We start from the raw sequence: 13,346 nt of genomic DNA, 5'->3' as shown, positions 1-13,346 counted from the left end.
CAAGTCATGAAAGCCAAACCGGTGGGAGAGGAGATGTCAAAAGTAGTGAGTCAAGCTACTCCCGTGATTGTATTAGAACACATATCACTGAATCAACCATTAAATCATCCACCTTTAAATGATCTGATAGAACTAATTGAAGAAAATACTCAAGACATACAGCAATCTGAAAGAATACCATCAGCTCAATCAGTAGTAGTTAAAACTGTTTAGCCTTTAGCAGCCAATCTAAAAACGATTAAAACAATGCAATGATGCAAGATAAAGGTCTAGAAGACCGTACAATTGCAATAAAAGCTGCAGTTGATGCGTATCTTCTTCAACAAATAACAGAGACCGCGGCAAGTTCACCCCCAGTAGCCCCGACGACAACCTGTAGTCGGATGCCGGTGAAAACTCAATGTACTTCAGTAGTAAAGCCTGATACCTTTCCTCATCAAACAAGCCTTGACAGCTTTCCACGCCCCTTTAGGGCGGGATATCCGGTCCCTATGACGTCATATCCTAGGCGTGGCCCCCTGGGGCTTCTCCCGGAAGTTCTGCCTGGGCAAAATCCTGTCCCGGAAGTGATGTAGGTGTGTTTAACAGGCCCGGGGTCCTTAGCGGGGGTGTCCCACCGGATGTGACATCATGGGGGCTATCGGGAAGGTCCCCCCAAGGGTTGGGGCCCCAAGGGGACTTCCTCCGGATGCCCCCCAAAGAACCGGAAGTGTGGAGCAGGGTTTTGAAGGGTGGGGCGTGGCGTGTAGGGTTTATATATATACAGCAGTGTTTTGGCTGTAGGTCTAAGCCCATCTTGAGGACCGAGTTGAAACTTTGATTAAACAGCATCAACGCAACCAGCAGGTGCGGTAAGGTAAACATAAGATTGAAGCTAGGGGCATGTTGACTAGGGGTGGCGGTGTTAAAGCGGGTCTTGAGTATAGTGTGGCAGAGTGTCTACACTTATAATAAGACAGGTAAGAATTAGAAAAATAAAAAATAAAAAAAATCGAAAATACATTTGTAATTATATAAAAAATGGGAAATTATTGAATATTAATTTTTCATAAGCATACAAAAAATTAATAATTTTTTAATACTTATGAAACATTAATATTTCATAATTTTTCGGCCGGTTATGCTGGGGAGAAAACTTTTTTTTTCTCCATATTTTTATGAAATATTAATTTTAATATATAATTTGCCAATCGCTTATGCTGGGTAGGAAACATTTTTCAAAAAAAAACATTTTTTTTTTTTTATGAATTCTAATATTCATAATAAATGTTGGGGTGATGGATCTGAGTCCAACATGCTTGTGAAGCAAGACCCTATGGTTCTGCAAGGGTCCATGTGTGGATCCTGGGCCATCAGTGGAGGTCTCTGTCCTTTTAAGGCACTCAGGCTGCAAAATGGCATGCACAAGGGTCTGCGCAAGCCATGTTCATCCCACACCCCTGCCAGCCTTCTATATATATAGAGAGAGAGCTTAAAAGCAGATGTTGGGCCCAGCCCCGTGGTGTTACAGCTGTAATTCAACAGGAACAGGCCCAGCGGAGATGCTGTTGAAGTACATTTCTGAAATTCCAGGGGAGGCCGGAAATGGCCTTGGTGTCCGCATGGTCTGTTCTTGCAGCCCTCAGCAGGATGGGTGGGGTGGCAGTACTGTGGCCTGATGGATCACTTTGAATTTCCGGGGGATGTTGCCACACCCATGCAGCCCCAGGCAGTGGAGGAGCCCTTGAAATTTCCGGGAGGATGGTATCCGGCTGACCATGCATCCCCCAGCCCTCCCCTTCCCCCTTAGATCCGGGCTCAAAGTCCTAGGGCCTTATCTTGAGTGGCAGAAGCTGGTGACCATCTGGAGTTAATTTCACAGATATCTGCAAAGCCCGCCACTTTTGAGATACCATTATAAAGAGGGGTGGTTTAACTGTTGTCAGCCCTTGTGCGACGCCTGTTAAGAATTAACCAGCTGCAGACCCAGTGTGTGTGTGTATGAAGTCATCGTGCGTTACAGCTACCATGCAGGAGCAGGATCAGACAAACGATCAGGTAAGGGGTCTATAAACTCTGACATGCTGCAGCCTCCATGAGTTTTATGTAAAATGCTAACTTTTCCTAATTTATCTACATGACCTCTTCCCAGACCTTTCACTAGGGGCTGTGCTAGATTTTAGTCCTCCCCCAGGTACTATCTTTTATATTCAATTATTGACATTCCACTGTGTTTAAAAATATATACATGTGCATAGGTACAAAATATGTTTCTTTGTTAGACTCTGGGGTAAATGCTGGGGGCCGCTATGTTTAAAACAATGGTCAGCGTGTGGTGCTTTAAAGACATATGTGTAGTTGCACAGGATTAGCTTTTTAAAAGCAATTAACAGCATGACATGTCTTTTTTATTTTTTAAATAATAATGTGGCCCTTTGTGTTGTGTATGCATTGCCATGGGAGACCATGTATGGGTGTGATTAGGTGCCCCGGTTTTGGGGGTGTCTTTGCCTGTATTTGGGGCTCTGGTCCCCGTTGTCAAGATTATGCACCCATTGGAAACTGTAGTGTTACCTGTTTTATCTTGTTGTTGTAGTAGGATCCTTTGTGCTGTGTATGCATTGTCAAGGGTCCCTGTGGAGGGGGGCCCCGGTTTTGCGGGTGTCTTTGTCTGTATTTGGGGCTCTGGTTCCCCTTTGCCATGATTATGCGCCCATTGGAATCGGCAGTGTTCCCTGTTTTATCTTGTTGCTGTAGTAAGGTGGCATTGGCAGGAATGCACAATCTCGCACATTCTAAATATTTATTTCTTACAATTTAAGAGCATTTTAGTCTGTGCTGAATGAATTATAATATGGGTTTATTTGTGACATAACACTTAAACCCCCCACCCCTCCAAATGCTCCTTAGGTGTAGAGCCTAGACACCAGCTTTCAAGAACTATGCCTGTTTTTCATAAAAAGCAGGCATAGCTCTTGAAAGCGGGTGTCTAGGCGCTACACCAAATGCACCTTAAATGTAGCGTCTTGAAATCCCCCTTTCAGGAGCTAGGCATCCTTATGAGGTCCCAGCCCGTTTAAAGCACTGTGGCCCAGGCACCACAGTTGCAGCCTGCACTGTTGTAAGTTATTTATATTAAGATGAGCGTTGTATGCCGCAGTCATCCGCCCTGAGTGGCTGCATTAGCATCTACATGGTGCGGATGGCTGCTGTAAGCCCCAGACCCAGGGGTGGATTGGCCTACAGGAAACTCTGGAGAATTTCTGGTGGGCCTCTGCACCATGGGCCTCTTTTGTATTTTATTTTCACATTTTCTCTTAGGAAATGGTTTGGGATTGCTGCAAATGTGTAATATGGGGTCACCTTGAAAATTATTTCCAGGGCCTCTTTTGGTTCCCAGTCCACCCCTGCCCAGACATCTCAATGCGAATCCACGCATGTATTTATTTTTCAAACGAAAAATGTGCTTCTGTATCAAGAGGCACACGGTTTGCCTCTGGCTTCCTGCTGCTGGGGGCTGGTGAACAAAGGCCCAGCAACAGGAAGCCAGAGCCGCAGGCAAGCGCATTTCAATAGATAAGATAATCCTTATCTATTGAAACAAGCTTGCCTGGGACTCTGGCATCATGCAGAGCTGAGGCTGTTCACTGTGTTCGTCCTGGAGGGGTGAACTGGGCCGAGCCATCCCTGTTCACCCCTCCAGGGCTAATTTAAAAATGGGCCCCCTCCCTGATCCATGGGTTGGGGGTGGGGGGCCTGTGTGCCACATGTGCTCCAGTGGCCGGGGAGCTGTGGAAATTCGCAGCTCCCCGGACATTTAAAAAAAAAATCATTCCTGCAAATGAAGGGCGCTGCAGCCGCAAACAGCAGCTGCAGAGCCCCAACTTTACAACAAAAAAAAAAAAAATAAATAAAGTGGGGGGTGCTCGTAAACAAACAGCATGGGATGGGACGCCTACAGAAATGAGCATATTTAGTTGAATTATGCACATTTCATTAAACTGGCTTTGCATAACCAGCCAAATTGCAAAGCACACATGGCATTTGCCTTTCATAAAATCAACACACACACACAGCCAAGCGCGGATATTTTCTTCTGATAGTGTTTCTGAAAACGTTAATATGTGGGGATGCTTTAAAATCCAAGGCCGAATACAAATGTTTTCCCTGGATCTTGCAGTACCAAAATGGGACATTTTAACTTTTAGTTGCTTGTTCTTTTTCATCAGGCTCTATAGTGCACTGGTGAAGTGTCTGGCGGCAAGCCGCCTGATGTTCGATCCACGAGTTCGACTTTAACTCAAATTCAAAGTGGCCAGTCAATGTTTCTCATTTACCATGATTTGAGCCCTGGTTTACAGCCTCTATAAAACACACGTGAGGAATAGCGCATTCATTTTTAAAAGACATGCCTGTTATTTTAAGACAAAAATAAATAAATAAATAAATAAAGGTTTACAGAAGCTTTAAAGCACCCGCGGGTTACAGGCATTCATTGAAGTATACACCTCTGTTCTTTATAAATGAAAGGGCTGATGGCACACCTGGTTTAGGCATTTTATTTTACAACAGTCGCATATTTACGGCTCCATTTAAGCCATTAACTTTTAGAAGGCTGTTTTGAAATAACGCCGGAAGGCATTTGCACTATGTTTGATGTTACTGTTTGATAAAGCTAGCTCAAGGAAACAGCACAATGGGGTATATTGTACATTTTAAATAATATTTATTCAACAACAAGGCAGGGCAGAACTATTAGCCTCCCTGTCCAGGTCCCCATCGAGTTGATCCCCAAGGGTCCACAGTTAATAAGGGACCCAAGCAGGGGTTGTTGTGCTTCTTGTACGTGTGGGTGTCTGTTACCCCCAAGGATTGGGCATTTGCAGTATGGGAGACCCGAGGCATATTTATTTATCTATTTATTTTATTTATTGCTTCCAGCAGATGGCTATGCTGCATGGGATGCCTCCTTGGAAGACGCATGTATAAATTCCGAAGCACTTATCGACCTCTTGGCAGAATACGGAATTCCTAGTATCGATACCGCCGGTGTGTACTTTTAATACAGATGTTATTAGTAACTGTTATTAATATACATAATGTAGTTTTATGGCACGAGCATAAGATGATTATAGTTATTTAATAATGGGTATTTACAATAACATACGTTGTTTCCTTATTTTCTAGCGGTGATGCATGCGGGCGCCGCTTCTGCAGATGTGCGAGAGGCATCGGCTCTTGTAGCAGGTAATTATTATAGGTGAACCCTGTAAAGCATGTATGCTTTTTTTTTTATAGGAGTCCTGATGCTTTCCACAAATTGAGTCTTTAGGGTAAAACATGATGATGTATTTGAAGCATAGGTTTGCCATGTGACGATTTGTTGTAGAACCTGGTGGTAACTGTTTTCTTTGGTTTTTATTGCAGATACACCCAGTGTGGGACCAACGGCATCACGCCCCTCCTCAGATCCCCAGACCGCTGGACCATCAGCCTCTGATGCCACCCCCAGGACCCATGCCAGATACCCAACACCTGCGGTGAACCCGTCATTAAAAAGGAAGCACCCTGGCTGGGGTACAGAATGTAAGTATGCTTAAAGGATCACTGAGAGCTACTCTTTTTTTTTCCATAGCAGGTGTCGTTAATATTTCAGCGTGTCTTTAGAAGAACATGAGCGGTCCGTTATGGGGTTTTACAGAGTGCTGCACAGGCCTAATTTTTATCAACCAGTTTCTTTTAATATTTTAAAGGGGTTCGTATAACTTGAGTTTGACCTGAACAATGTGCCGTAATGTATTACTTGGTCTTTAATATAAAACTAAAACTGTTTTTTTTTTCTTTTATTTTAGGGGCGTGTGCTGCTGCTGTTGAGAAAGAAGTTATAGCGCAGCCGTCCACTGTGACCCCGACAGCTCGAACCCCTCCAGTTGCAGGTCAGCCGCCTACACCGCTGTTGTATAAAGCCGCTGTTTGTAATGATGTGTTAGATGGGGCAGTAAAGCTCCTTTTAAATGAAAAGCAGGGCTTAGCGCTTAAAAGGGGGCGGGTGTCTCAAGGGTCTGCAAACAAGTTCATTTTAAATAAAAAGAGGGGCTTATCTCTTGAAAGGGGGCGGGTGTCTCAAGGGTCTGCAAACAAGTTCATTTTAAATAAAAACAGGGGCTTATCGCTTAAAAGGGGGCGGGTGTCTCAAGGGGTTGCAAATGTTGTAGTACCCATTAACCCCCAACGTATTATTGTTCCCAACAATCATATACCACTGCCTATTGAATCACTCATACCCGTAGCACCTGTTAATGCTGTATCTCCCCAGGAGACACAGACAGGGGGTGCGCTTATACCGGGTCCGGGGCTCCCGGTAGTGGGCTCCGAAAACCTTTTAGACAGAGGGACGGTTAGCCCACGTCCGTGGACCCCCAGCTGTGGTAAGAGCCCACCCCCTCATTTGTACTCCCCAACGAGCCCCAACCGCATAGTCTCTGATAGTCCGCCACAGGGGTCTCCGGCTTGGGGTGAGATCACCCCGCCTCCTGTGTACTCTCCAGCAATCCCCATCCGCATAGGCTCTGGTCATCAGCTCTTGTGGCCCCCGGGCTGTAGAGATATAACACCACCCCAGGCATACACACCTACGGTCCCTAACACCAAGAGATCTATTAGGACTTCTGAAGCTCTAGAAGGTGGGGGTGTTCAACCTAACACCAGGGTCGTCCTAGAGGCGACGCCTATTATAATAATTTCAGATTCCCCCATAAAAATAGGGTCTCAAAACTGCGGATATGCATCTGTCATCCGTGAAACAGGATATTCCCCGAAACCCCTTGATCTGTCCTACAGGGGGCCCAACGGTATAAACCAACAAAGACGCATACCCATCATTTATTGTACAGATTCGAATATACAACCCTTAAATAACCCAGCGCCTGTGAATCTCAACACAGCCAACAGTTTTGTAAATATCCGGGCTTCTAAAAAGAGACACGTTGTAAAAGAGTTATTTTGGGCCCCCGGTTTAAAAAAACTGCGAAAGGAAAAACACTTATCAGGCCCGCATAACAGCTCTAGATTATGACGCCAGGCCTGGCGCTTGAGACATCTGTTTGGTAAAAAACATCTAGTAGACATGCGTAAGCGCGTGTCTAAGGCCAAACAAGCCCTTTTCGCTTGGGATTCTAAAAACAGGGTGAACACCATAGCTAAAAAAAGGATGAAAAAGAACACACCACCAACTCGTAAAAACAAACTTGAAAAGAAATGGGTGTTACAAAAGCATATACCGACCCGGCCTGGTTTTGCAGAACCCCCAGAGCCTTTAAGCACAGGGGTGGACCCTGGGATGGGTACATCCGAGTCCTGCTTAAATGCTGCGCCCGAAACACTGCAGCCAGTGTTGGAAAACACAAACACCCCCTCAAACCTTGTTAAAAAACGAGGTATCTCTTTAAAAGATTTACCGGCACGCCGTTTAAAATGGCTTCAAACCCTCAGGCAGCGAAAAATGTTTCTCAAACGCCTGAGAAAAGCTAAAATGATAATCATGCAGCGAGCCCTTAAAGATTTAGAGGCTCAACCCCAAAACACACCCCCTCCGGATGAAACTGACACGGTTTTCTTGCAGAGTATGGGCACATACCAGCGAGATCTACCAAAGTTTCGAAGCGTTGAACACTATGAGGTGTTCCGCTTTATAAATCTGGATAGGTTAAGATCCACCGGTCAAGGGCTCTTAGTGATCACAGAAACTACTGAAAGGCTCATCTCTCAGATTCTTGAAACGGTTGGGCCTAACGATTTTGTCCAGATACGCCTAGACAGCACTGTTTTAAACAGGCCTCTTTTCACCAGGCGATCGTTTCGGCAGACCTTTGATGTTTTGCAGTTTCTAGAAAACATTGGAAAACTGCTACAAAGTAAGGCGGAACTGGTCGTAACCGAGCCCTTGAGGCTCGTGTCGGTGGTTGTCAGGGCTAGAGAGGGTGGTGTGTACAGACCCCTGAAGAAAACCCTTTACAGTATGGTGGTTTCCAAGAAGAAACGCTGGCTCTTGGATTTTAATTACGGGGACCTGAACATATGTTTGGCTGCAAGCATTATAGGCCTGCTAGAGCCTAGAACCGTTACAGATGGATACATTCAGGCAAGAGCTATGGAGGTTCACAGCGTATTGGGTATACCACCTGATGTTATGGTTGGTTTTAATGATCTGCGTTTATTTGAGGATCACTTTGGTGTGCCTATCAAAATCCTGTATAATGAGGACAGGGTTTGGAAATACTTCACGGCAGGTGACAATGTGAATAAGAACACTATATATATTTTACACCACGAGCAGCACTATTATGGAATCTTAAACCTTCAGAGTTTCCTAGGGGCTCGCAATTTATGCCCGCATTGTTGTCACATATACAGCAATAAAACCGCTCACAGGTGCCACTTACATTGTAACATGTGTCAGAGAGACGGTTGCGTGGTGACCAGTGAATCAGGCTTTAAATGTCCCCGGTGTAAAACATTTGCCCGATCCAAAGACTGTCTTCAACAACACGTTGAAAAGGCGGCTCAAGGTACAGTCGTATGTCATCTAAAAACAGACTGCAGTTCCTGTGGCCGTTTTACAAAGGCCAATCATGAATGCAAGGGTCGGATATGTCCCCGCTGTGATGTAGAAGTGGTCTCTGTGGATGAACACCAGTGTTATATGACACACCCGAAAGAAATAGCCAAAACCGAGAATTACATAATCTTTGATATGGAGTGCATGCAGGAGACCGGCATACACATACCCAACTATATCTATGCCAGGCATCTGACTCGTGACGACCGTTGGTCATTCGCTGGAATTGACTGCGTCAGCCCCTTCATTACAACATTTCTGACAAAAAAATTCCACGGGTATAGCTTTTTGGCACACAACAGTCAGGGCTACGATGGCTTCTTCATAATACAACAACTGATTAAAGAGAGAGTCGACGTCAAGCTGATAACTCAGGGTGCAAAGTTGAAACTCCTCGCTGTGCCAGACCTTAAAATCCGCTTTATCGACAGTTTGAATTTTCTACCCATGAAATTAAGCAAACTGCCTAAGGCTTTTGGCTTCCCTGGGTCCAAAGGGTATTTCCCCCATTTCTTTAATACAGTACAGAATCAGAGCTATGTGGGAGCCATCCCCCCTATGGAGTGTTATGGGTCGGAATACATGATGCCTGATGACAAGGAGGCGTTTCTTAAATGGTATACGGAGGCCCGAACACAGGTTTTTGATTTTAAGAGAGAACTAAAAGCCTATTGTCGTGAAGACGTCAATATTTTGAGAACAGCCTGCAACAGTTTTCGAGATGGCATCATAGACATGACCCGACAGGTCCACACTATGGATGATCCTGAAAACCCCGAGATGAAGATACATTTTGTTACATATGTAGATCCCTTTACATTCATCACCCTGGCTAGCATGTGTATGCATATATACAAGCAACTGTTTCTAAAGTCTGAAACAATAGCCCTCATACCCCCAGACATGTATCATGGACGCCAGAAACGATTTTCCACACCCTCCATCCAGTGGCTAATGTATATGTCTGAACAGATCAAGACACCTATACAACATGCCCTGCGCGGAGGAGAGAAAAAGATCGGACCCTATTTTCTAGATGGCTATGCGTCTTTAAACGGTGTGGAGATGGCCTATGAGTTTAATGGGTGTTTTTATCACGGGTGTCCACAATGTTATAAGAAAGATGACTATAACACCCTGACGGCGTGTACGTATGATCATCTTTACAGGAGAACTCTTTTAAAAAAGAATTTTCTTGAGACCAGGGGTCTGCGCGTTATTACGCTTTGGGAGCATGAGTGGACCGAAATGTTGAAAAAAGATTCTGATTTAAAGATTTTTCTCAAGCATAAGAATTTACCAGAACCCCTAGAACCGCGTGACGCTCTTTTTGGAGGTAGGACTAATGCCATCAAGCTCTACCACGAAACAGCCCCTGGTGAGAAGATACACTACTTAGACTTCACCAGCCTCTACCCCTTTATCAATCATTCAAAACCCTATCCTTTAGGACACCCACGGATCATCTATGGAAATTTTGGGGATATTAAGCAGTATTTTGGACTGATCAAATGCCAGGTGTACCCCCCTAAGAATCTTTATTTTCCGGTCCTCCCTCAGAGGATTTCTGGTAAGCTCATGTTCCCATTGTGCATGGCTTGTGCAGAGTCAAAACAGACTGAAAAATGCACACATAGCGATGAGGAGCGTTCGATCACGGGTATCTGGTGTACCGTCGAGTTAGAAGTAGCCTTGCAGAAAGGGTACCGTCTGGGGAAGATTCATGAAATATGGCACTTTGAGAACATTACGGTAGAACTCTTTTGCGAGTACATTCGTATGTTCCTGCGGAGCAAACAAGAAGCTTCAGGATACCCCGAGGGCTGCGATGACCCTGCAGCCCGCCAGAAGTACATAGATGACTATTACACACATCAGGGTATCCGTTTAAGACCAGAATTCATCGAGAATAACCCTTCCAGACGGCAGCTAGCCAAGCTGTGCTTAAATTCCTTATGGGGTAAATTTGCTCAGAGAACAAATTTACCAAACACATCTATTATAACCGACTCTGATAAGTTGACAGCCTATCTTTTTGATGCAGGTTATGACATTTCAAGCCTGCAGTTTATAGATGAGGAAACAGCATGCCTCTGTTGGAAATACGCTGAGGAGTACCCTACGTGTTCCAACAATATAAACATATTCATCGCCTGTTTCACAACCGCTCATGCCCGTCTGGAACTTTATACAGTCATGGATGCTCTCCAGGAGAGGTGTCTGTACCACGACACCGATTCGGTTATTTTTGTTAGCGCCCCCGGCCAGGAGAATCCCCCACTGGGTGATTATCTGGATAATCTAACAAGTGAATTAGCTCCTGGTGAGCACATTATAGAATTTGTTTCTGCAGGGCCCAAAACATATTCCTATCGCACATCCTCAGGGGCGGTCTGTATGAAAGTAAAAGGCATCACTTTGAACGTCAGCAACAGCTTGAAGATCAATTTTGACAGTTTGAAAGAGCTGGTGCGTGAGTACACTTTAGAAAACACCATCAAATCTATTGTGGTGCAGCAGCCATCCATAGTGCGGGAGAAAAAACGCTGGGAGATCAGCACCCAGACACTGCAGAAGACTTTGAGGGTGGTGTTTGATAAAAGGGTGCTCACAAACGACTACAAAACATTACCCTACGGTTACTGAAAAGGAAGCATCGTGTATGATGGACACGCGCCTTCAACACCCTTTTTCATGCGTGCTAGCAGGTCCTTCCAGCTGCGGTAAAAGCAATTTTATCAAACAGCTCCTAGAAAATGCCCGCACCACCATGTCGGCCCCACCTGATAATGTCATCTGGTTTTATTCGTGCTGGCAGAACTTGTATAACGAACTGGCCTCTAAAATACCGCATCTGAAGTTTGTGGAGGGGTTACCAGAGACTCTGAATGATGACCGGTTGCTACCACCAAACCTTATTAACATGATTATCGTAGATGATCTCATGATGGAGGGCGGTCAGAGCCCCGAATTGGAAAAGGCTTTTACACAATACTCACATCATAGGAGCCTTAGTATCTGCTACATTGTACAGAATTTATTCTACAAGGGCAAGGGCAACCGCTCGATAACTCTAAACGCCAGTTATATCATTCTGTTTAAGAACCCCAGAGATAAACAACAACTCTCGGTTCTAGCAAGCCAGATGTATCCGGGTAACAGCCGATTTTTCATGGAGGCCTTTGAAGACGCTACCTGTAAACCTTATGGCTACTTATTGGTGGATTTAAAGACAAACACCTTAGAGGACTACCGACTGCGCACAGGTATTTTCCATCCGGATTTACCAGTCGTCTACATACAGAAGCCCACTAGAAAAACCCGGTGAGGTGCAAAACAGACCTCATTAGTACCAGCGACCGACCATCATGACGGCACGTATACGCCGGAACTACGCTCTCCTTAAAATGCTAGTAACGGCACCGCCCCAGCAACGCAGAGCCATTCTGTGCTCGGCTTCTGATGATCTAGTATCGGCTATAGCCGGGATTGCCTTCAATACCGTCAGGGGGAACGTACCGCTATCCGGCCGTCAACTAGGTGTCTTAAAAAAGAAGAAGCTAATCCTCAAGAAGCTGGGTAACAAGCGGGCCTCCATAAAAGTTAAAAGAAAGCTTTTAAAACAATCTGGAGGTTTCATAGGAGCGCTCCTAGGACTTGCATTGCCTCTGATCACCAGGCTTCTAGGGGGCGGTTAATGGAGCACAGTCAGAAGATGTATCTGGTTGACAAGCATCAGCTGGATGGTCTGAGCACCCATAACAGGGAAGAGCCTGATATTCGAAAATCAGCAAACCTCCGGATCGATTCTGAAATGCAAGATATCCTACGTCGGCATGATTTATCAGACTACGACAAGGTTACCCTCTATTCCGCGATTCTCCAGAAATACTTAACACATTTTAGTCAAGCCGCCAATGAGAAGAACAAACTAACATTGTACATGCCCCCTGAAGAGCCTACGAGTCTAGGCAACACAAATCCCGGACACCCCGTTTCTGATCCCCTGGTCTCTGAAATCCTGAATACCATTAACCCCCGTTATCGTAAGAATGCGGAATTATTGTTGAACAAGATGACCGGTGAGGAGGGGCTGGTACCATGGAACGCAAAGGGGGAGTTTGTATATAAAGGTACGCCTGTCAAAGGTTCAAATGTCCATGATTTAGTTCGCAGCATTACCAACCCACAGGCCTTTGGAAGACACAAAAAGCCTAGAGGCTGGGATCTGTTCATGCAATCTGCTGCGGACTTATACATTCCGGCCACTTTAGTGGGAAACATGGGGCATCGCGAGCTGCTTGAGACATTGAAAGACAATGGTGTTAAAACCACGTCCGAGGATGTTGAGTCCCTAGATATTTCCGTAAAGAGAAGAAGAAAGAAAAATAAACCCAAACGCGAGGCCTGGTTTAGTGTGTAACTGTGTTTTCTCTTAATTTTAAGAACAGTTTTTAACCTTTGTCATATGTATATGTATATGGTTTATGTATCTGTTTTTTATAAGTATACGCACACCTGTTGATTAAACAAATGCGCTGTTTGTGATAAAATACGTGTTTATGTAAATGTCTTTATATCTATACCCACTACAGCCTGTATAAACAAAGGTTCTGTTTGTAATAAAAGAACATTATTATTTATACCAACCATACGTTTTGCGTCTAATTATTTCAAGCATGGCTAGTACAACATTTTGTTTGTTTAAAAAAAAAATATTAAACATGACACAAGTAAGAAGGAGACAGTT

General features: G+C 44.7%; 1 long non-coding RNA gene across 1 annotated transcript; it reads left to right on the top strand.

Annotated features, from left to right (window-relative positions):
* The first annotated feature begins 5,177 nt into the window (after positions 1-5,177).
* LOC138525559 (uncharacterized) lies at positions 5,178-6,241 on the top strand. The gene is made up of 3 exons (XR_011283357.1): positions 5,178-5,226; positions 5,407-5,565; positions 5,832-6,241. It is a non-coding gene; the product is annotated as an uncharacterized lncRNA (long non-coding RNA).
* Positions 6,242-13,346: the final 7,105 nt, after the last annotated feature.

The sequence above is a fragment of the Ambystoma mexicanum genome, chromosome 7p (assembly GCF_040938575.1).
Source record: "Ambystoma mexicanum isolate Mex_15411 chromosome 7p, UKY_AmexF1_1, whole genome shotgun sequence".
In the NCBI taxonomy this organism is placed as follows: Eukaryota; Metazoa; Chordata; class Amphibia; order Caudata; family Ambystomatidae; genus Ambystoma; species Ambystoma mexicanum.
The sequence above is the reverse complement of the archived record's forward strand: the minus strand, read 5'-3'. Positions and strand labels throughout refer to the sequence as shown.